Genomic DNA, 21542 nt, shown 5'->3' with positions numbered 1-21542 from the left:
AAGTCGAAGAAAGGAGGAAGCGTGCGAGGAGACCGGTGAAAGGCGATGTGGAATTCAACGCGGTCGTTTCGGGAGATATCGCGAAACGCTTCTTTGTCTCGATCGATGTTTCGAGAGTGGAGGGAGAGAAAAAAAATAGAAGAAAAAAAAAAGAGTGGAATAACAAGATTGATAACAGTGTAACCAAACGCGAGCATTCGCCCGGTAAGAAAGGAGGAAGTGAAAGGTCGGTGGCTTCGATTGGAATTGTAACACGAGCCATCGTTTACCCGGGGGAGTCCCCCTTCCTTCGTTAGCGACGAATACTTACTCGATCGAAAAGATTCGTGAACGTTGCAACGACACAACAATGAAACGCGGTAGAGATTGTACGGGACGAGAGGAGAGGAAGGGAAGAAACGAATGAACAAAAAAAAGAGAAAAAAAATTAGAGGAGAACGACGCGACGAAAGGAGGAAGTGTCCAGAAGAGGGACGAGTGAAAGGCATGATTGGAAAATTCAGCGGCGAGATTGCGGCTCGGGCTCGACGCACGTGCTCGTCCGTATCGCGTCGTGTCGCGTCACGTAACGTCGCTATCGCGATGCGTTTCTGCCAATAGAAGTCGAACGAACGAGCGAATCGCGTTTACCGGCCAAGACACGAATGATAGGAACGAACGGTTGCTCAACCGGCGAGAAAAGCGACGTGAACGCTTCACCGGTGTTTCGGTTCGTATCGCGGCACGATTTATTCCCGGCACGCAACGTTTGTTGCGTTTTGTCGAGATCGGAGCCGGGCCTCCGCTCGAATTTCCGTCTGGCCGAATGTTCGAACGCTCGAGTGATTCCGAGCGGTGGATTCGTTGTATCCGAGATCGAAAGTTCGCTCGTGTCTTTTACTTTTACCGAAGACGGGTACTCGAATAACGATTTCGGTCCAAGTGTTCCGATATCGATATCAGACTACTCGAATATTCGAATATTCGAATGGTTAAGTATTTGAATACTGGTGGTATTAGATCAATTGAATATTCGAGTACCTTAGCATTTGAATAGTAGTGATATTAGACTACTGAAATATTCGAATATTTGAATAGTTAAATATTTGAATACTAGTAATACTAGATTGCTCGAATATTCGAGTATCTAAGCATTTGAATAGTAGTGATATTAGACTACTGGAATATTCGAATATTTGAATAGTTAAGTATTTGAATACTAGTGATATTAGATTGCTCGAATATTCGAGTATCTAAGCATTTGAATAGTAATGATATTAGACTACTGGAATATTTGAATATGTAAGTATTTTAATACTAGTGATATTAGATTACTTGAATAGTCGAATACCTAAGCATTTGAGTACTAATGATATTGGATTGTTCGAATATCTAAGCATTTTAATACTAGTGATATTAGATCACTCGAATAGTCGAATACCTCAGCATTTGAATACTAATGATATTAGACTACTCGAAAATTCAAATACCTAAGCATTTGAATAATAGTGATATTAGATTACTCGAATAGTCGAATACCTAGGCATTTGAATACTAATATTAGACTACTCGAATATTCGAGTACCTAAGCATTTGAATAGTAGTGATATTAGACTACTGGAATATTCGAATACCTCAGCATTTTAATACTAGTGATATTAGATTACTCGAATATTCGAATATCTAAGCATTCAAATACTAGTAATATCAGACTACTCAAGTATTTGAATAACAATTTGTCACCGCCAAATATTTGAATAATAATATTGGAACACGCGTCTTCGTTCAAATACTTGAGTAGGTCTAGCTCCAATTTAGATTCTCGAGTGAATAATTGTTGAATTTTATTGTCGAGAAGAATAGAGCTCTCGAGTCTGAGAGATGATTAGAAATGGGAATGTTGTTACGTTTTTGTCCTTGTACTCTTGGGCATATACAGTGTACATAAGTGTACACTGCCGCTCAAAATTCTTAGAATACCTCCTCTTTTTAACAAAGAGATGTTACGAATTTTTACTTACTTCTTTTACCTAGGGTATGTTTAACCTTGGCGTTACTTTAAGAATTTAATCACTCTCATTGCTTAACCATGCATTCAAAATTCTGACGATGCGTTGCGTAATTATAGTTACGAATAGGTTCTAAAACTCATTTTCTGGATTTATTAAATGTATGAAAATTCAATCAATTAAATCCCAAAACGAGTAGAATAACATTACCATAGAAACTATACGAAAATGAATTGCAATTGTATAAAAAGTGTGTACAGATAGTGTTCATTTGATAGAAGTTTGATTATTATTTTTAAAAAGTTAATTATAAATGTAATTTCACTCGTTGAAGTAAATATTTGCAATAAAAATAAATGTAAGTTCGAAAAACACGATTACATTAGGAATCAAACCAAATGTTGTTTGCATAGGACGCACAATCAAATACTTTTGAGCGGTAGTGTATGTTAAGTAAGTATTTTTCGTCATAATTGGATACGATCGCATTTACGTAACTGGGTTAGGTTTTGTAACTCGTGTTGCACTGCCTTCTCCTATTTTCTTTGTTCCGCTTGTCATAATGTAATAAAGTCATTATCATCATTATCGAGCTTCTTAGGGCAAACTTCTCATCTTCGTGATACTGTGACAGACACGTTACAATATTTCGATTAATAATCCAAAAATTCGATTCTAATCGATTTAACCAAAAATTATTCGACTATTTCGCTTGTTTTTTGTACACTGGAAAACCAATGATCGACACTGCGAGAAAAAGAATGTGTTAACAAATGAAACGATTTCAACAAGCACAACAGGATACAGTCAAGATTTTATTTCGATGTTAATTCTTTACGAAGTTTCCAAAGCAATTACTCCGTACGAGAAAGTAAAATTAATTTCCTTATAAATGTTCAAAGGTACTGACAATCGCATTGATACATTCCCCGAGTCGAGGATGAAGAATATTGCTGACAGTAATGAAAAATTAATCAGCTACATACGAAGACTATCTCCGGCACTAACCTCTGATGCACCAAGGAGAAATTATTATATAATACGAAATGGAAGGAACTGAAATACGGAGATAATTCGATTCTACAAATCTTTTTACTTGCATCTCAGTCTCGCTGAACGAAGAACAGCCGAAGCTCGCGTTGAAAGTTCAAACAGCAGTATTTCTATAATTAAGAAAGTAAATATCAACGTATACAAGTTTACTGTACACGTTTCACAATTGTATTGATTTCGTTCGCCGTAACACGGTGAAAGAATTTTCGGTTTTTTGCGTAACTGCGAAGAACAAACGAATTCAGAAACAAAATTTTGCCTCGTCGTAACGGTATGTTTGCTCCTTGAAGCTATGTGTCCTTTGCAAACACGTTCTGTTTGTATCGTCAACCTAACGGAAGATATTACACGGCTTATGTGTATTCAGAAACCATTTAATAAATATTAACGTATTTTAATGATACATTAATATCGTTTATGATGTATCTAATAATTGCTCGTTCGTTTGTAAGACAGCATGGTGTACCCAAATGGTTAGCAGTTATTTCTGTTTATTTACGAAGACAGTTAGAAGAGCACAGAACAAACGTATTAGAATTTATCGATATTTTACAATCGATGAAAAATGCACGCTTCTGGCCACGTTGAGAACAAATTACTTTATTTTAAATTCAAACCGATGTTGATCAATGGCGGTAATTTTGAATGTTTATTCGCAATTTCAGTCGTCACTTTCATGTCACAATATTTAAATTAAGTTACAAACTGAGCGTACATATATGCGCCGTTATCTCTGAAGAGGTTAAACATTGAGGTTAGTTTTAGAAACAGCACCTCGTCTCTCTACACACTTATCCTTTGTGTAATTCGCCTCTCGAGGTGCACGAATGTTTACTTTGCGTGTATGTCGCAGGGCTTTGTGCAATAAAGACCTTGAATAAATAAATAATGAATGAAAATTCCGAAAGTGAAGCCGGGCCAATTTGTCGAATTTATTAGTATTCGAGTATTCGAGCACTTCTGGTGAATTCGAATAATTCGTGCACCGATCAGGTAACTAAATATTTTTATAGCATTTGAGTAATCTGACTGAACAAATATTTCCAGGCTTTGAAAACGTGCATAAATATTTTCTTCTTTAAATAATAATAAATAATCAATATTTGTGCAATTATCAAATACTTGATTATTCGTAGTATTATATTTCAATAGTGTTGTGCATGATATAGGAGCATTCTCTTATTTCAAGAGTAATTCAAATATTCAAATATACAAGTATTTAAATGCACAAGTATTCGAATATACGAGTATTTGAATATTCAAGTATTTGAATATACAAGTATTCGAATGTGCAAATATGCAAGTATTCAAATACACAAATATTCAAATATGCAAGTATTCGAATATACAAATATTCAAATATGCAAGTATTCGAATATACAAATATTCAAATATACAAGTATTCGAATATACAAATATTCAAATATGCAAGTATTCGAATATACAAATATTCAAATATGCAAGTATTCGAATATACAAATATTCGAATATACAAATATTCAAATATACAAGTATTCGAATACACAAATATTCAAATATGCAAGTATTCGAATATACAAATATTCAAATACACAAGTATTAGAATACACAAATATTCATAATGATTCGACAAGTAGCCTTGGTGAAATTGTATATCATCTCGTTTAAACGAGAATAATAAAATATTTTGTACCGTTATCAAATATCCGGATATTCGTGCTACTTTAATACCGTTAATCGACAAATATACCTAACCCTGGTACTATTATAACACTTTCTCGATTCAACAATAATTCCAATATTTCACCGAGTATAATAATTGGAATAGACGAGTATTCTCGAATACTATACCAATACTTGAATTCCTCGTCGAGAACGGAAGTCCGAGGTCTCGGCAAGACTGTGCCGGATTAAACCGAAACGTCACCAACGCGTAACCTTCAACCTTGGCGATGGGTGAACGCGAAGAGAACAAACAGTGAAAAATGAAATACCGTGAAACGAGAATAATACGATTTAAAGACGACGGACACAGCAGCGAGCGAAGGCGTAAAAGTGCACGGCCACAGAGATTACACCGACGTAGAGACGAACAGCCTGTTGCACTATCTACGGCCACGAGCACGCAACGGTTGCCCTAGGTCGCGTCTCGCGAACGCGTGTATTCTCGAACGGGATTTCGTAATCGTTCTAACAATACGCTGATCGACCGCGCGAAGTGCGACAAACAAGCAGAGGGATCTGTTTCGTGGAAGAATGCGATCCGAAACGGCGCTCGTGTGAACCATCGAACGACTCATCGTTCAAAGATTATCTCTATCACCGGATGACATCAGCCGTACCTTGCCCTCGCGAATCACCGAAAACCATAGTCCAGGAAAGTATCTGGATCACGTCGACTGAACTTTGCCCTAGTCTTCACTCTCACCTATTGTATTAAACATTTGAACATCATCATCATCAGCCGAACCTTGCCCTCGCGACTCACCAAAAACCATAGTCCAGGAATGACAGTACTTGGATCACGTCGATTGAAGTTTGCTCTAGTCTTCACTCTCACCTATTGTATTAAAGATTTGAACATCATCATCAGCCGAACCTTGCTCTCGCGACTCGCTAAAAACCATAGTCCAGGAATGACAGTACTTGGATCACATCGACTGAACTTTGTCCTAGTCTTCACTCTCACCTATCGTACGAAAGATTGAACATCACCAGATGACATCAGCTGAACCTTGCCCTAGTCCTCACTCTCACCATACGGTATTAAAGATTACCTACCACCAGGTGACATCAGTCGATCCTTGCCCTTACGACTCGCTAAAAACCATAATCCAGGAATGACAGTACCTAGATCACATCGTCTAAACTTTGCCCCAGTTCATCCTCTAACCTACCGTGCTCCAAAGCAATCCAACAGGAGAAGATTGTTAATCCAACAGGGTCTATACGTAGACCCATGTGCGAATAAACCAAAGAATCTAAACTGATCACTTGTGTCTCTTGCTAAACCTTCTTTCACTACGATTCAACGAAATGTTACAGTCGAGTAGATTCACCAGAATCTCTCCTTAGTTGAAGAGATCCATCTCTTTAATACTCCTTAATCAGAATTATTTCTGTTTCGAATATTTATTTCACCAAGTGACGCGTAAAAGTCCCGTCACACTTGCTACAACCGTGGACAAACATCGACGAACCAATTCACGCCTCGATACCCGGCTTACCGATTATTCAACCGCATTTTCGCCGCGTTCGCTATCGCAACAACCTGTTGACTGCGTAATTAAGCGCGCGACATACCGAAAGCGAACGCTTCGTGTTCAACGTTACGGGCAAACGTTGACCTTAGACAAATCCGCTTGACATTCGTCCCATCTCGATTCGAGCCACGAATTAAACGATCTTGAGGGGTACTGATGTCTAGACAGGTATTTTGTCGGTTTCTTTTCTACGATTTTTGTTTTCAATGGTGGGTAGGCTATTTTGTAGCGAGATTTTCCTCATATGTTTAACCACCTTATGAGTAGATGCAGAATTTTTTTCATCCAGAAATATTAAAAATTAGCGGAGTTATAACTTCTTGTTTAATGACTCTTCTAAAAAGGGTACTTGGCTTCTATACTTTCAACCGATTCGATAATAGGAAACAGAAGGTGATGAAGTATCTTTATTAGGAGGGATATAGTTGCGATAGGAACTAGGGAGAAGTATATATCTCGATGAATGAAATTATGGCAGAATTTTAAATGCTGAATTTTTATTTTTTAGCTTTATTTTGCGTTCAGCGTATTGAGAAAGATTGTAAAATTAAATATCTTTAAGAATCTCTAGTTCTGGCGATAAAGACATATCTACTGAAGATTATCTCTAAACGTGAAGTCAATCGGTCAACTAGATCTCGAGATATGGAAGCCAATTGAAAAAATAACGTTTTTAGAAAAACACGTTTAAAGTTTCTCTTATCAATCTCACACGTGCAGAAATGTACATTCAAATCTCTATATCATCGGAATTTGCACGTATCGAAGCAAACGACTTTGCATACGTATTTTCGAAGTCGTAAACATCAAGAAAATTGAATGAAAAAAATATATATTTTTTTGAAATTCTAAATAGTAATACCCTCTTAAAATCTTTGTTTCTTTGTTTGTTCGATGTCGCGTCAGCTTGGATGTTATTAGCGACCATTAAGATTAACGATAACGAGTTCGTACTTTTGTATCGAGATAAAAAATCTTTTTTATGTTTAGTGTTGTTTCTCGACTCTATAAATCCAACTTCTTCGGTATCCAATTTTGATAATAATTCAATGGAACTTTTCTTCTCTCTTTTTCTCTGTATTTAATTAAAAAATATTGTATTCAATTTTTAATCTACTCCGAAGAGAAGTATCGTAATCGAGAAAAATTTCAAAAAAAAAATACACATCTGGTCACCTTTTAATTTAAAAAAAAAGAATCTTTTTTTTAATTACTTATGTACACGTAGACGATGTTTAAACAATGCATTATACATTGCTCTGAAAAACAGAAGAAACGAGACAAATTTCCAAAAAAGTTTTCATACTTAAAAAAATACACTTTGGAATACCCTGATCACGTTTCGACTATTAGCGAAAAAAATCTTTTTCCTTTATAACGCGCGTGTGTACACGCAGATGGCGTTTAAATGGTGAATCTCGTATCGCTCTCAAAAGCAGAAGAAATGTATACATTGTTGTCGAGTTAGTATTATAAATTATTCCAGCAAAAGTAAGTAATCTTATCTGGCCGCGTGGTCACGATGAAAAAGTGACTCGTTGCGCGTTCTTCTATCGCAGCATGGTGCGTTCTATTGTGTTCTAATACGTTCTACCGTGTTGCAACAGAGAAAACAATTTTGTACGTTCCCCGTAGTATGATGGGAAATTTAATAACGTGTAAATTGTATTTGTACAAGAGCAAGAATTCTTGAGGCACGTTTCCCAACGTTTCGATTCACGATGAAGCCACGTCAGGAGATAAAGCTAAAAATGTAACAGTAATTCGAACGAAAGGGCATTTTCTGAGAATAATTTCATCGATCCGTGTAAGCAATAGTTTCAAATAATCCAGAAAATGTATTCGAGCACGTTGAAAAAAGAAAAAATCGTACGTCTCAACGCGGTAATATTTTTTTTACCACACTCTTACCACTATTTTCCTAAGTGTACCAATTTAATTAGAGACGAACGAAACCTCGCGTATAACTTTGTACGATAATTGTTTTTCATTATACAAAATACCACGTGACCTTAAAAGCACGCTCCAATTTCACGTACGATTAAAATTATACGTGTTACGTCTAATAGGATTAGCAATTCGGAGTTGAAAGTTTCCATACACCTCGTACGGAACTGGTGTTCAAGAAGTGCGCCGACCAATCCGATATTGGTATATAATTCGATTAAAGATTTCATTTTCGGTCAAGTTGGCGCGTTCGACGATTCAAAAATTGTATAAACAGTCGCGATAAAGTGTCGTGTTCTCCCTACCTTGTGTTTAATTCTCCAAAAGTTCGATTTACGTTGATACGAACAATCGTCAAAGTTAATGTAAAACCTGCCGAGAAATAAATCGTATCAAACGCAACTGGACAATTTATGACACGTTATTCTTTGTTCCAACTGAAAGTAGTATTTATTGCTCCAAGGACAAGCGGACACTTTCACGCACTCCAAATATAGAACTTATTGCTCCAGCTCGCGGAACTCGCGCGAGGAAAAGATGAGAATTGTATGCACCGGTCGTATAATGCAAGAAAATTTGCCACGAATGGGGCATAAACATTGAGTACTTCATAAATTGACGCACGCTGCGCGAAACGATCATTAGAATACCCGAAAGCTATCCAAATGCAATTGAAACTTGATTCCAACGAGCATGGATTTTAAAACAAATATCAATTTTAAACTTCACATATAAAACTACTAATCAAAATCATATTTACTATCAATTTGTATTGTTTCCATCGATAAAGAAACAATATCGAATATCACGCGTTTCGTAATTTGTAAAAACAATACGAACCTACGTGAAATATATATTTTGGAAATTTTCAAACAAATTTTGCTATTCGATCGATGCTCGTTACAACCGAATTCGATTGCACAACCGAAGTAAGTGAACGCCGTGAGGCGAGCTACGGTTAAAAATGGTACTAAAAAACCTAACCTTAATTATCGAAGTAATTAACGATGTAATTCGTTACGTATATCTTACGGATCGGTTATCCGAACAGACCGAGTGGCTCAACTCGTAACGATTTTATTTCGTATCGTCCCGGTGTGAATAGTATCGAGCTAACAACCGATGTCACTTTCTCGTTTAAAATTATCTACGACCGTATCGTGGTTCCTCCTGCCCCGTTACTGATCAATTTCGAGACCGGTTGTATCTAGGTTCACCTCGCAATGTTCCGATGTGCCTTGTTCGTCGATATGGGGGGAAAAAAAAACTCACGTCGCGAAAGAAAAGGATCTGTTACCTGTTACTCGTATTATTGTTATCGTTGTTCTCGTCGTGGACACCGAAGACGCGTGGAACGTTTCGAATTCGAACGCCAAAGCGATTATTAACGACCCTTCGCGAGAGACAACAGAGGCTACCGAGTTGTGCGTGAATCTCGGTTGCCACGGGCTACCTTCCCCCACTCCTTCCCGTCACGGCTTGCCCCATGTATTCTCTATAGCGGGGCGCACCGATTCCGGGAACCGGTGAACAGTACCCAGAGCGAAAGTGAAACAAGGAGAGAGAAAGGGAGACGAGCAAGACGGAGAAAGCAAATACACTCTTAAGAAATAGAGCGGATCGGAACATCATTATCCCCGATCGTTACGGGCGCAATTAAATCTGGGTCCTTACGCGGTCGTATTATGTATTCAATATCTTAACCCGCTCACGCTTAAAGTGAACATTTTTTTTTTTTTAGGTTATGTATTAAATAATCGATTTTATTCGTAATCGATTTATTTTCGTAATTATATCGAAAGGTACGCAAGATGGGGTTACGTATTGTTGATAAATATTGTTTACGATGAAATTGTCGGCTACGAGTGTCGTGAAAAATTAACCCGGTTTCGCGTGCAACAGCCTAAACGGTACACGTGACCGCGTCCACGTTAAAACGTTCCTCGCGTAACAGTGTATATCGTCTGTATATTTGCGCGTAACGGGCAAAGTAAATAGCAGAATACAAACATATCCATCAAGGGTTCCAAGAACTCGAGCAAGTGTTAGACCTCGGTCGCTTTGAAAATTTCCTGGAACGTAACCTACAAAGTTGTGATTACAAACGATTGTTGCGCACGACACTATCGCTTCAAGGTAACAATAATTTTATAATACACAACGTGACACTTCCAACGGATTTCGCTACGACGTTTCGTTCATTTTTACTCGATCGAGTTCGAGCGTATTCGACGATTAAAGAAAAGAAATATTTCGTACGACGCTGTAAATCGGAATAAAATACTTTCCTTTTATTCCCTCGCTATTCGAACCGAACACGTTTCCGAGCTTTTCGCGTTACGTTCGTATTTGAAATACTATTGCTCGAAACTTCGTTCAGCTTTGTTCGACGGTATTCGTTTCCTCTGGAATGACGAGCAGTGGGGAAAAAAAGCAGGGAAAAAAGGTAGCTACGGTCGCGGCGAAAGGAAGAAAAGGACTCAGGAAAGGTCGCGCGCGTGCGCGCACGATACGCGTTCTAGAAAGAGCGCGGCTGTTCACATATCCGCGTTCACGGACATATACGGCTGTTTTCAAAACACGGTCGGTAAAGTAGGCGCCGTGTAACGTTAACCGTCGACGATGAAAAAAAAAAAAAGAAACGATGGACGAGAACGCGTTCAAAATTCGAACGGTCGACGACAGCGTTCGATTACGGCGAACCGCACAATTTTCTAGAAACGTCGGTTACTCGCGACGTACGAGCGTCCTCGCTTCCCCGTAAATTTTCTTCGTCCGGCTTAAAAGTCAGGTTAGGTTGACGCGATAACCCGAATGCCGCGGTTTGAATACGGATCACCCGGCTCCGAGATCGATACGTTTGAACGAGGGGGATAGTTTTCGAACGGTACCATATGGAGCTGTACGACGTTAAACCTGCGTATGTAACGTTAGGGTACTCACATCTTGTAAGAGCCTCTCCTCACCGTCGTCGGGACGCGGTGACACGGCACGTCTCACAGTGATGATGATCACCGATGTCGAAGCACGGTTACATGTATCCGATCCGAGCGTTCTCCTGTCCACTTTTGTGCGGGAATACGGCGCGCGTTCGATTACTCTCGCATATGCTGATCGTCCGGCACCACACGTGACGTTTTAACCGGCAACGTACCGACCAGAATCGACAAGAATGCGTGCGCTCGTGCGTTTCTCGCGGCCAGTCTCACGCTCGACCGTTGCACTGTTGTCGATCGTCACCAATAGACGCGCCGTTTCGGGGTTATACTTGTTCAGCGGGACCACCAAAAGAAAAAAAAAGAAACAAACTTCTACTCGACGACTCGAGCGGTCGCTGCCCGTCGTCGTTGACGGGCAGACGTCTACGCAAAATCTCGTGGACGAATTAAATCGAAGTTCCAGTCCGATCGATTCCGATCCTACGAATTCACCGTCTCGTGACCCGCCTCGTTGTTTAACCTCGCCGGTAGGATGGTAAACACACAACAAGGACGAGCAGGGACAGACGAACGGTAACGTACCGTTGCCGATTTGCGACGGGCGCGATGGAAAAAAAAAAACTTATGGATACAACGACGGTTTACACGTCGACGACACAACAAGTCGCCGCGGCGAACCAATTGACACTGACAGCGGCGTTCAACTCGAGCGCGCACGCACTCTACCTGCCCCCACTCCTGTCACCTTCCCTCTTACCATGGACACCTTCTCCCTCTACCCACCGTTAACCCCCACCCCTGTCGTTGTAAACGTCATCGGCGCTGCTCATCCCTTGGAGCGCTTCCACGCGCTCCTGAGTCACGACTCGACTCGATTTTGACGTATGCGCGTTACACGCGCAACGAAAAGCCCAGGGAACGCCGGCCGGCGGAACGATCACAGATTACGCAAGCGCAAACGCGTATTTTTAAGTTCACGGATATGCACGAATCTGCCCTCCGAAATCGCGTATCAAGCGATACTCTTCAAGCGGATTCTCGCGCTACCTCAAATGTCATGCATCATAGACGTCTGCCGCCGTAGCTAAAGGTTATTTTGACTTCAATTGTAATCGCAACGCCTTGGCCAGAACCCCACGGAAACTAACAGCGTGTCGCGAAACTATGGTTTCTATTCGTATCGGAGTATCGAATTGATCATTGTAAAATCTGATTAGGCAACGTACAGTCAAATACTCTGTGCAGTATTCGACCTTTGCTCTTACGGGTTCCGTTCCACGAGATTTCTACTTAGCGCGTTGCAACGGTGCGAAAACGTTTTAACTTCAACGAAGTTAAAAATGTTCGAGTCTCGACGGACGATAGTGTTCGTTTATCTCGCGTCCCGATCAATTTGAATAAATACCGTTTAGAGGTAAACGTTATCGTTGATATCCAACGGGGTAAAAGAATATTTACTTTCTCCAAAAAAAAAAAAAAAAAATTGAATTCTTAATGTCTTCGGATTTACACATTTTAAGCGTGATTATCCGAAAATCGGTCATCGAGTCACGACCTCCCCTTGTGAGCATCGTATAGGGGTGCTTGGAATCCGGAGGGGGAAAACTGACTTCCTATGAATAAAACAGTCAGCAATTTAATCTTATTCAACGGACGAAATATAACGTGGAAAATAACACAGACTAGAGTCTTTTATTTTTCGTGGTATATTTATGGTCAATTCTTGTACGTGAGTGCGCGTATGTTAAAGAAGGGATAACACGTGGGTGTTCGCATAGGGGTGGTCGGTACCGGCTAGGTTCTCGTATCCGGGTATTTTGTTCCGGGAAGCAACACGTACGTCCTAAATTGTATTTTCTACCGGACCGAATTATCCTCAACAAACTTTTATAAACGGATATTACGTGACGCCTCAGGATTACACGTGTGACCTTCGACGAGGGCTAAGAATATTTCTATATTCGAACATCGACGTTCGAATAATAAATAGAAACTGTGCGAAAGAACTACGAGCTCGGATTACTCGATTCGCGAGAGATGAAATATCCCCTTGAGTAAGAAAATACTCTCTTGTATTCCATACGAATAATTTGAGTAGCAACGTACACGGTACTCGAGTATTCGAATAGTATTCGAATTCTACTCACCGAATATTCGATTCAATTAAGTGGTCAAATATTGGAAGACCGAGAAATTGAACGAGCAACTCGACTCGAGGGCTAAGAATATTTCTATACTCGAACATCGACGTTCGAATAATAAATAGAAACTGTACGAAAGAACTACGAGCTCGGATTACTCGATTCGCGAGAGATAAAATATCTCCTTGAGTAAGAAAATACACTCTTGTATTCCATACGAATAATTTGAGTAACAACGTACACGGTACTCGAGTATTCGAATAGTATTCGAATTCTACTTACCGAATATTCGATTCAATTAAGTGGTCAAATATTGGAAGACCGAGAAATTGAACGAGCAACTCGACTCGAGGGCTAAGAATATTTCTATACTCGAACATCGACGTTCGAATAATAAATAGAAACTGTACGAAAGAACTACGAGCTCGGATTACTCGATTCGCGAGAGATGAAATATCCCCTTGAGTAAGAAAATACACTCTTGTATTCCATACGAATAATTCGAGTAGCAACGTACACGGTACTCGAGTATTCGAACAGTATTCGAACAGTATTCAAACAGTATTCGAATTCTACTCACCGAATATTCGATTCGATTAAGTGCTCGAATATCGGAAGACCGAGAAATTGAACGAGCAACTCGACTCGACGTTTTACGAATTGCACAATTCTCATCTGGCCGCGATTGACACAAGCTTGCGTAATGACGGCGACGATTTAAAGCGATAAAACAACCATATACGTGGACGTGTACATATATATATATATCGAATACATAGAAATGTATACGTATATACACGAGTAATATTTGAATAATCGTGACGTTGGATGTATTTTGCAGCTGTAAAACCGCCACGACGCTGACGCCGAATATTTTCCAGCGAGAACGAGCCGGTTTCCGCGGGGGTACACTTCTCGTCCCCCCTTACCGCCCCTCGGCTTCTATGGACGCCTATAGCAGCTGCCATAGTCCATAGTCGATCGTTCTCCCACAATCAGCTAAATATTTCCACATCGACGAAACTTTTGAAGAGTTGCCGCCCTACTTTTCCAACGTTCCTCGCCAACGACGGGGAATTTTCTAGACCGATACTCTACGCTCTTCGTTGTGTCGCTTCTTCCGGCGTTGAACGCAGAAATCCATTCCGGGGTACACGCGGAAAAAGGAAGACGGTAATTAATGCAATTAAGACGTAACGTGGCGGTTACAGGCGCCCCGGGTATTGCGTGGAGGTGCACACGCACAGTGAGGATCACGGTGCCGGGAATTATATTGTAGACACAAAAGACGAAACATGGCTACCGCTAGTTTCCGCAACGCATGCATAATGTTTTCGTAATATTCACGCACGATAAACGTTAACGGGAGCGGTGTGGCGCACGCGTTTATCAGCCGGAGCCTACGCGTTCCTCGCAATTTCTCTATCGCTTAAAAAGCACGGCGTATGTAAATAGCCGCTGGATTTAATTAGCTGGTTCCGGAATCGAGAAAAGAAAAACGAGACGCGGGACATTAGACGCGACGGAGAACGGGCTATCGTATCCTCGAGCCGGGATTTACGATGAGATCCCAAACAAGAACTCCGATCGAATTTTTTTTTCACTCGAATGGTATTCGATTATTTATCTATTCGAGTACGATTCGAATAGTAGTCGATTATTTATTTATTCGAGTACGATTCGAATAGATTTGGTTACTCGACTATTCCAGTACGATTCCAATAGAATTCGATTATCTATTTATTCGAGTACGATTTGAACAGTATTTGATTACTTGACTATTCGAATACGATTCGAACAGTATTCGATTACTCGACTATTCAAGTACGATTCGAATAGTATTCGAATTCTCGACTATTTGAGTACGATTCGAACACTATTCGAATAATTGATCATTCGAGTACGATTTAAATAGTATTCGATTACTTGACTATTCGAATATGATTCGAACAGTATTCGATTACTCGACTATTCAAGTACGATTCGAATAGTATTCGAATTCTCGACTATTTGAGTACGATTCGAACACTATTCGAATAATTGATCATTCGAGTACGATTTAAATAGTATTCGATTACTTGACTATTCGAATATGATTCGAACAGTATTCGAATACTCGACTATTCAAGTACGATTCAAATAGTATTCGAATTCTCGACTATTTGAGTACGATTCGAACACTATTCGAATAATTGATCATTCGAGTACGATTCTAATATTATTCGATTACTTGACTATTCGAGTACGATTCTAATAGTATTCGATATCTTAACTACTCAATTGCTTGACTATTCGAATAAGAGTACAGTATTCAATTACTTGACTATTCGAATAACATTATAGTATTCAATTACTCGCCTACTCGAATACCATTCAAATACTTGATCGTTTGCCTACGTTTGGAATAATTGACTACTCAGGTAAAATTCTTGTTGTCCAATCTACTCCAGGTACTGAATACTGTATCCACTGATCACGTGTCCGATGAGATTCGTAATATTTGAACAACGTGTTGTGCACTATAAAACAAGCGAGCTCTAGCGTGAATATCAACAAGAGTACTTCTTCGAACAATAATACTCGAATATTCCAAGCTCGGCTGTCGCTAAATCGATAAAACGATGCACAACAAAGGGAATAATGAATAATCGTCTCAATGGCTTGGACAAATTGTAACAACAATGTAGAGGTTTCGATAATAAACGCACGAAGGACGAAAGTATACCGTTGAAAATCGTTCGCCCGATACTGTGTACACTTCGTCCATCTTGTTTCAAAAATAGTGCTATCTGGACGACTTCAACGTCCCACTTTTTTTTCACCTCTCCGATTTCAAATATAACGTGTCCAACATTTCGCGACGCGAGAGAAGAGTGTCGGTGAAAATACTCGTAAAAAAAAAAAAAAAAAATAGAAAACACAGCGGCTGCTATAGGGTAGTTGGTAAAGGGTTCACTTCGATCGGACGTTAGCTTTCATTAATTTATCGCTGGAACAGAGCAGACGACAGACAGTCGTTCGCGTGGTAGATGGCAGGCTGTGCGCGCCATTCGATAGAAAAATACTTCGGCTGAGTTTCAAAGACATTTTTAGGTCAAGCAGTTATTGCAGGTTACTGACTCTGGTCGTTACTTTCACGTCATAGTGTTAGTCGAGCTTTTAAATGGAAGCCGCGGTTTGTCTATTCTCGGTTCACATCGTCGATACTTCGCGCAGCCATAAGATTCCGCGCGTTTCGAACGCTATCGCGACACCCTTTCGCTAGGGGTGCAACGAATCCCTCGGGGCTCGAATATCCTTCCCCCGTGCGGTGAATCCGCGATTATACAGGGTGTCCGTTAATTTTCTGTCCGTTATCTCCAAATAATTACAAAGAAACAAACTTTGAGAAGCAACCTTTTCTCTATATTCGTTCATCGAAGAACAACCAAACCGATTCTATTGCACATCAATTACACATTATACCCAGTGTCCGTAAAGTTTCCATCCATTCGATCGAAATAATTCGAATTCTTTTGAACTATTCTCCCCTCGTTTATTCTCTTTTGCCTATCGATTATTGCTTACTTTTTCTACATTCGTTCACCAAACTGCAATCAATCTGATTCCATTTCGGATCAATTACACATCAGATACACATTTATTAATTTTGTTCCAAAAATGTTCAGAACGAACGCCGAGGAAACGCAACGAGATCGAAGAACAATTTAGAACGAACCAGAGTCGAATAAAAAAAAGTGTTCTAACAACCCTGAAAACGTTTCGCAATAAAAAAATCCAGGGAACGGGTTGACCTATGCAGGGCTACCGATGGAGCACCGGATCGAACTCTACTCTCAATTAGCATAACTCTTAATAAACCACTTGATCGTTTTACCAATGAATTCGATGTAATTTACCTGCCAATTGCCAGAACGGATAGAAACTTTATGGTCAGCCTGTATTTTGTACCAATTGGTTACATTTTATCGGACGCGGGTCGCTTATTGCGGCTATTAAAACTCCACGATCCGTCGTGCACTTTTTCCTACAAACTTTCAAGTGTCATTCGGTCGTTAAGCGTGTTCAGGTTCCCGTTTGCCGGGATGCAAAAACTAACTCTTAATTGGAACAACCGCGAGCTTACAACATTCCGAACGGCGGCCAGTTTCCCGCGGGAAGGTCACTTCCCCTTGCTTCATTTGAATTTTCAATTGCCGGGCCGATTAACCCGAAGATATCGTATTTATCTCGGCAGCCATTCCAAGCCGACCGATCGAGGCACAGGTGTGCTCGCGTTGGACACGACGCGCGTAAATTTCGCGCGGAAACTGGTTGTTTCAGCGACCAACCGCCCCGAAGAAGTCCTCCGTTCTGTAATAATGGACATCCTCCTTCCAATTAAGGGAGGGAAAAATCGAAACGAACGCATCTTCGCTCCATTAACGATACGCTCGAGACTTCGGTCTTTTAAGGAGGTCTTCTAGTTTAAAACGCCATAAATAGGCGACTCTTCGTGAATTTTATTCTCTCTGCTGGTAATTACTTTCACAATGTTTGTTCGCCTACTGGTATTTTAGAGAGACTTTTTTTTGAAAAATAAATATTCGATTTATTACAAAGGAACTCTTTGTAACGTGCTCCGTTTGGATGTTGGTTATAAAAGTGTCGAATAGAAAAAATGTATGATTTATCATAGGGAAGGTTATCGTGGGAGGTATTGATAAATAAAGAATAATCTCCACGGCTGTTGCCGGTACTGTATTTGAGGATGGTGGGGGCCAGTTGCGTTCAGCGGGTGTATTTGGAGTACGAAACGGGGAAAGGATGGGAGCTTGCGTCATCTGTGAAACGTTCGTCTGGAAATGAAAAAAAATTGTTGACAACGGATCCAAAGCAGGGAGATAAATAACCGTGATACGATAAGACGTTTCCTGTTCGTGAATACAGCGAACAAGATTAGAATAAGTAATAAAAACGAGGATAGTAACGACGATACTATCGCAGGGAACGCAAAAATGCATCTCGAAATGGCAACGGTATCGTTACGGTGATTCCCGGTTTAAACTACACGAGCGGTTTATACGAGGTAATATACGTATACTGTTCGCTAAGAGATACCATCGACTGCTAAGATAAAATAAGACGCTTCCACACCATATCGACAAGTGTTGTACATCGTTCCCAACCGGATAAACGATCAACGAATGTTAATTCATGGTACCGCGTATTCACACCTTCGAACAAGATGGAGAATGAATCGCTCGTATCGCACTTACTGCAAGTACCAAAAAAACAGTGCGAACATCTATTAAGAAGAAAGTCCCTCTCTGGTCACGATCCGTTACTGAAACGAAACGCGTTACGAAGGTGATAACGGGACAGAGGGATAAAAAATGTGAAATCGAACGACGACGGGGAATCCTCGATGAAAACGTCGACAATATGCTGGGAAGGCGGCAAACGTGCGCGTCGTCGGAGCGCAGCGCGATAGGCAACGAAAGAGCAACGAATGGCGGAACATCGTGCTCGGGAGCACGAACGAAGTGAAGGTGTCGATGACGTAATATGCGGCAACTACGATATACGCGCAGCGAAGTGGGGTTGCTCGTGACGGAAAGGTGGCTCCGTGGTGGGGGGAACTCGTCACATGGGAGGAGGTAGTGGTGGGGGGAGTGCACCGAGCGTGCGCAACGCTACGCTGCGCGCGGAGTTGCGCCGTGGCTACGGCGACCGTCAAGGACGTTTGTGCTCGGTGTGTCGTGTCCGAGCGTCAGAGAGAGAAAGAGAGGTTAGGAATTACTCGAATAGTTTCGGATACATTATATAAAATAATTATTCCGTTGCATTCGTTTCGAGTCGAACAATTTGATGGACGATCCGGATAATCCGCAACGTTCGTTCTACGTTGGTAATATTATTCCATCGGTATTATGTAAACGGTTCGTTAGATAATTGACCGAATGCACGTTAGAAAAAGCAAATGTTGAAATAACGATCGGAATAACTATCGACTGGTTTTCGATTTCGCTCGAAGTATTTGAAAAGTGGCCGTTACACGAGCAAATCGCGAACCATATGTTCGATCGGGACCGCGCTTGGTATTAATCCGTTTGATGTCGGCGCGGTGTTAACGCGTTGTGTATTAGAAATGTCAAGCTTTTAGCGAAACTTGGAGCATTTGGAAAAATGTTGCCCTGGTCGTGCCTTAGAAAGTAAACGGTTGAAAAAGTTATGGGTACATTGGTGTGTTATAACCATCGTGACCGATGGCATTAGAGCTACCTTATGCATAGATCTCGACTGATGGATCGGTCAGTGGTACCAGAAGGGTCAAGCCAGCATTGTGCGAAACGACGAGTGGATGCATTTACGAGTGAAACTTTCCGAGAGACCATCGACTGCTCGATACGATACCAATCGGCCGGTAAAATTCAACGAACGTCGAACGTACTGTCTCTGAAGCAAGAATATGAAAAAAAAAATCAGATTATTCAAAGTAACTTAATTTATTGTTTCGCGTTAAGTAAGAACACCAGAGGGTGACACTCGCAATTTATACTCATTATATATACCGGTCGACCTACACGAGGCCAGTTGTAATTAAATTGCTATAAAATGAAAAATATGTATATTTTATGTTTACTATTTACATTACAGGTTTTATTAAATTTTTTCGACCACGTATATTGCACAAGTGCTCCGAACGTACACGGTTAGCTACTTTAATTTAATTCTTTCGATAACGTTAATCGAAAGTTCGGATCGTAAAGCTAAAATTTTATATCGAACATCGATAAAAATTATGCCCAAGGAATACTTTCATTTCGGTAAACATCTCGTAATAAAATTATTACTCCCACGCTCCGACCTCACCGCCCTCGAATCACCAGATGTTAGCCGTTACGAGTACTCGGGGACCGACATTCCGATTTCATTCGTAAATCGAACAGCTTTTAACGACGAACGGACACGAATATTTCAAAAATTTCCCCGACTTTCGAGAATTGCCAACAACTCGGAAAGATTCGATGCACTTTTCAAAGTCTCGAATCGGTCGCTGGTTTCGCGTTTAAGAGAGACAAGGACGGTACGCGAGTGACTAGAAAAACGCACGCAAACGAGAGAAAGAGAGGGAGAGAGAAAGAGAGAAAGAGAGAGAGAGATCGACGCGAGAACGAGAGAGACCGAGACAGGGGCGAGCGAAGCAAGAAACCTGCTAGACGCGTCGACGCGAAAGAGAGGGGGACTGGGACACCGATGCACGTGAGAAAGAGAGAGAGAGAACACGATCGGTGCATTGCACGCGTGTGCGAATAAGCGAGAGCGAGAGTGAATGCACGATCGAGACGGTGGACAAGGAACGAGCGGCGAGACAGGGAAAGCGATAGTGTTAGAGACTGCATAGGCGGTATGACCGAGAGGAAAGAGAGAACACGATCGAGCGCGCGCGGAGAGGAACAGAGAGGGGAATAGTGCTTTCTGTCTGCCGCACCCGCGAATCGACGAATTCAAGCCACTCGATCGGCCTCGAGCGGCCTTGAATATATCGCAACCGAGTGCAGAGCGGAGCGAGATTGCTGGTCGTTTTACACGGTGTTTTCGCGGTACCTATTGCATCACGTTTCTGTCGTCTAACGAAACGTACTGCGCGTTTTCACGAGCGTGCACGGCGTTCTGTATCCAGATAATCGTATCTGTTCAGCCTCAGTCGCGACGCAACCGTAATTAAAATCGCTCGTACGAGATTGACATCTGAGTTATCTTATCCGTTTCTGTAGGCCTGTACGATTGTTCGCGAACGATTCCATTGTACAGTGGTACGCTAACGTACCACTTTTTTTTTTTAATTTTTTTACAGTTGCAACAAGTATCGAATAGACACAATTGAAAAGTTTTGATAGAAGTTGCACTTTTTAGAAAAATTCGAACGTTTCTAGGAATTGTTTCTTTTTCCATGAATTTGCATTATTTTCGAGGAATGAGTTTACCTCCTCGAATAGTAGGTACGACACTATCGAAAAATGACGTTGCGGAACTACTCTATTTACGGATAGTGTTTCACTCTTTTAATTTTTGGATTCGTATATCTCGAAATATCTGATCGATAACAAAATATTTCTACAAAATTATTCCCATTAAATATAATACTCCTCGTTCCCCAAAATACTCTATACTCGCACATAGCGTTCCACTTTTTTAATTTTTCAATTCGTATATCTCGAAATATCTGATCGATAACAAAATATTTCT

The 21542-nt window shown here is 40.7% G+C and overlaps 1 protein-coding gene across 3 annotated transcripts in view; it reads right to left on the bottom strand.

Annotated features, from left to right (window-relative positions):
- The window catches only part of LOC143150182 (terminal nucleotidyltransferase 5C), a 201829-nt gene that overhangs the window by 93137 nt on the left and 87150 nt on the right, over window positions 1-21542 (bottom strand). Inside the window, exon 1 of one of the 3 annotated variants that reach the window (XM_076318254.1) lies at window positions 11174-11844. The exons of the other annotated variants lie outside the window; for them this stretch is intronic. The gene's annotated coding sequence lies outside the window, so the exon portion shown is untranslated. Of the gene's footprint in view, window positions 1-11173; window positions 11845-21542 lie in introns of those variants that run through there. 3 annotated transcript variants of the gene reach the window in all.

Source organism: Ptiloglossa arizonensis, chromosome 8 (genome assembly GCF_051014685.1).
Source record: "Ptiloglossa arizonensis isolate GNS036 chromosome 8, iyPtiAriz1_principal, whole genome shotgun sequence".
Lineage (NCBI taxonomy): Eukaryota > Metazoa > Arthropoda > Insecta > Hymenoptera > Colletidae > Ptiloglossa > Ptiloglossa arizonensis.
The sequence above is the reverse complement of the archived record's forward strand: the minus strand, read 5'-3'. Positions and strand labels throughout refer to the sequence as shown.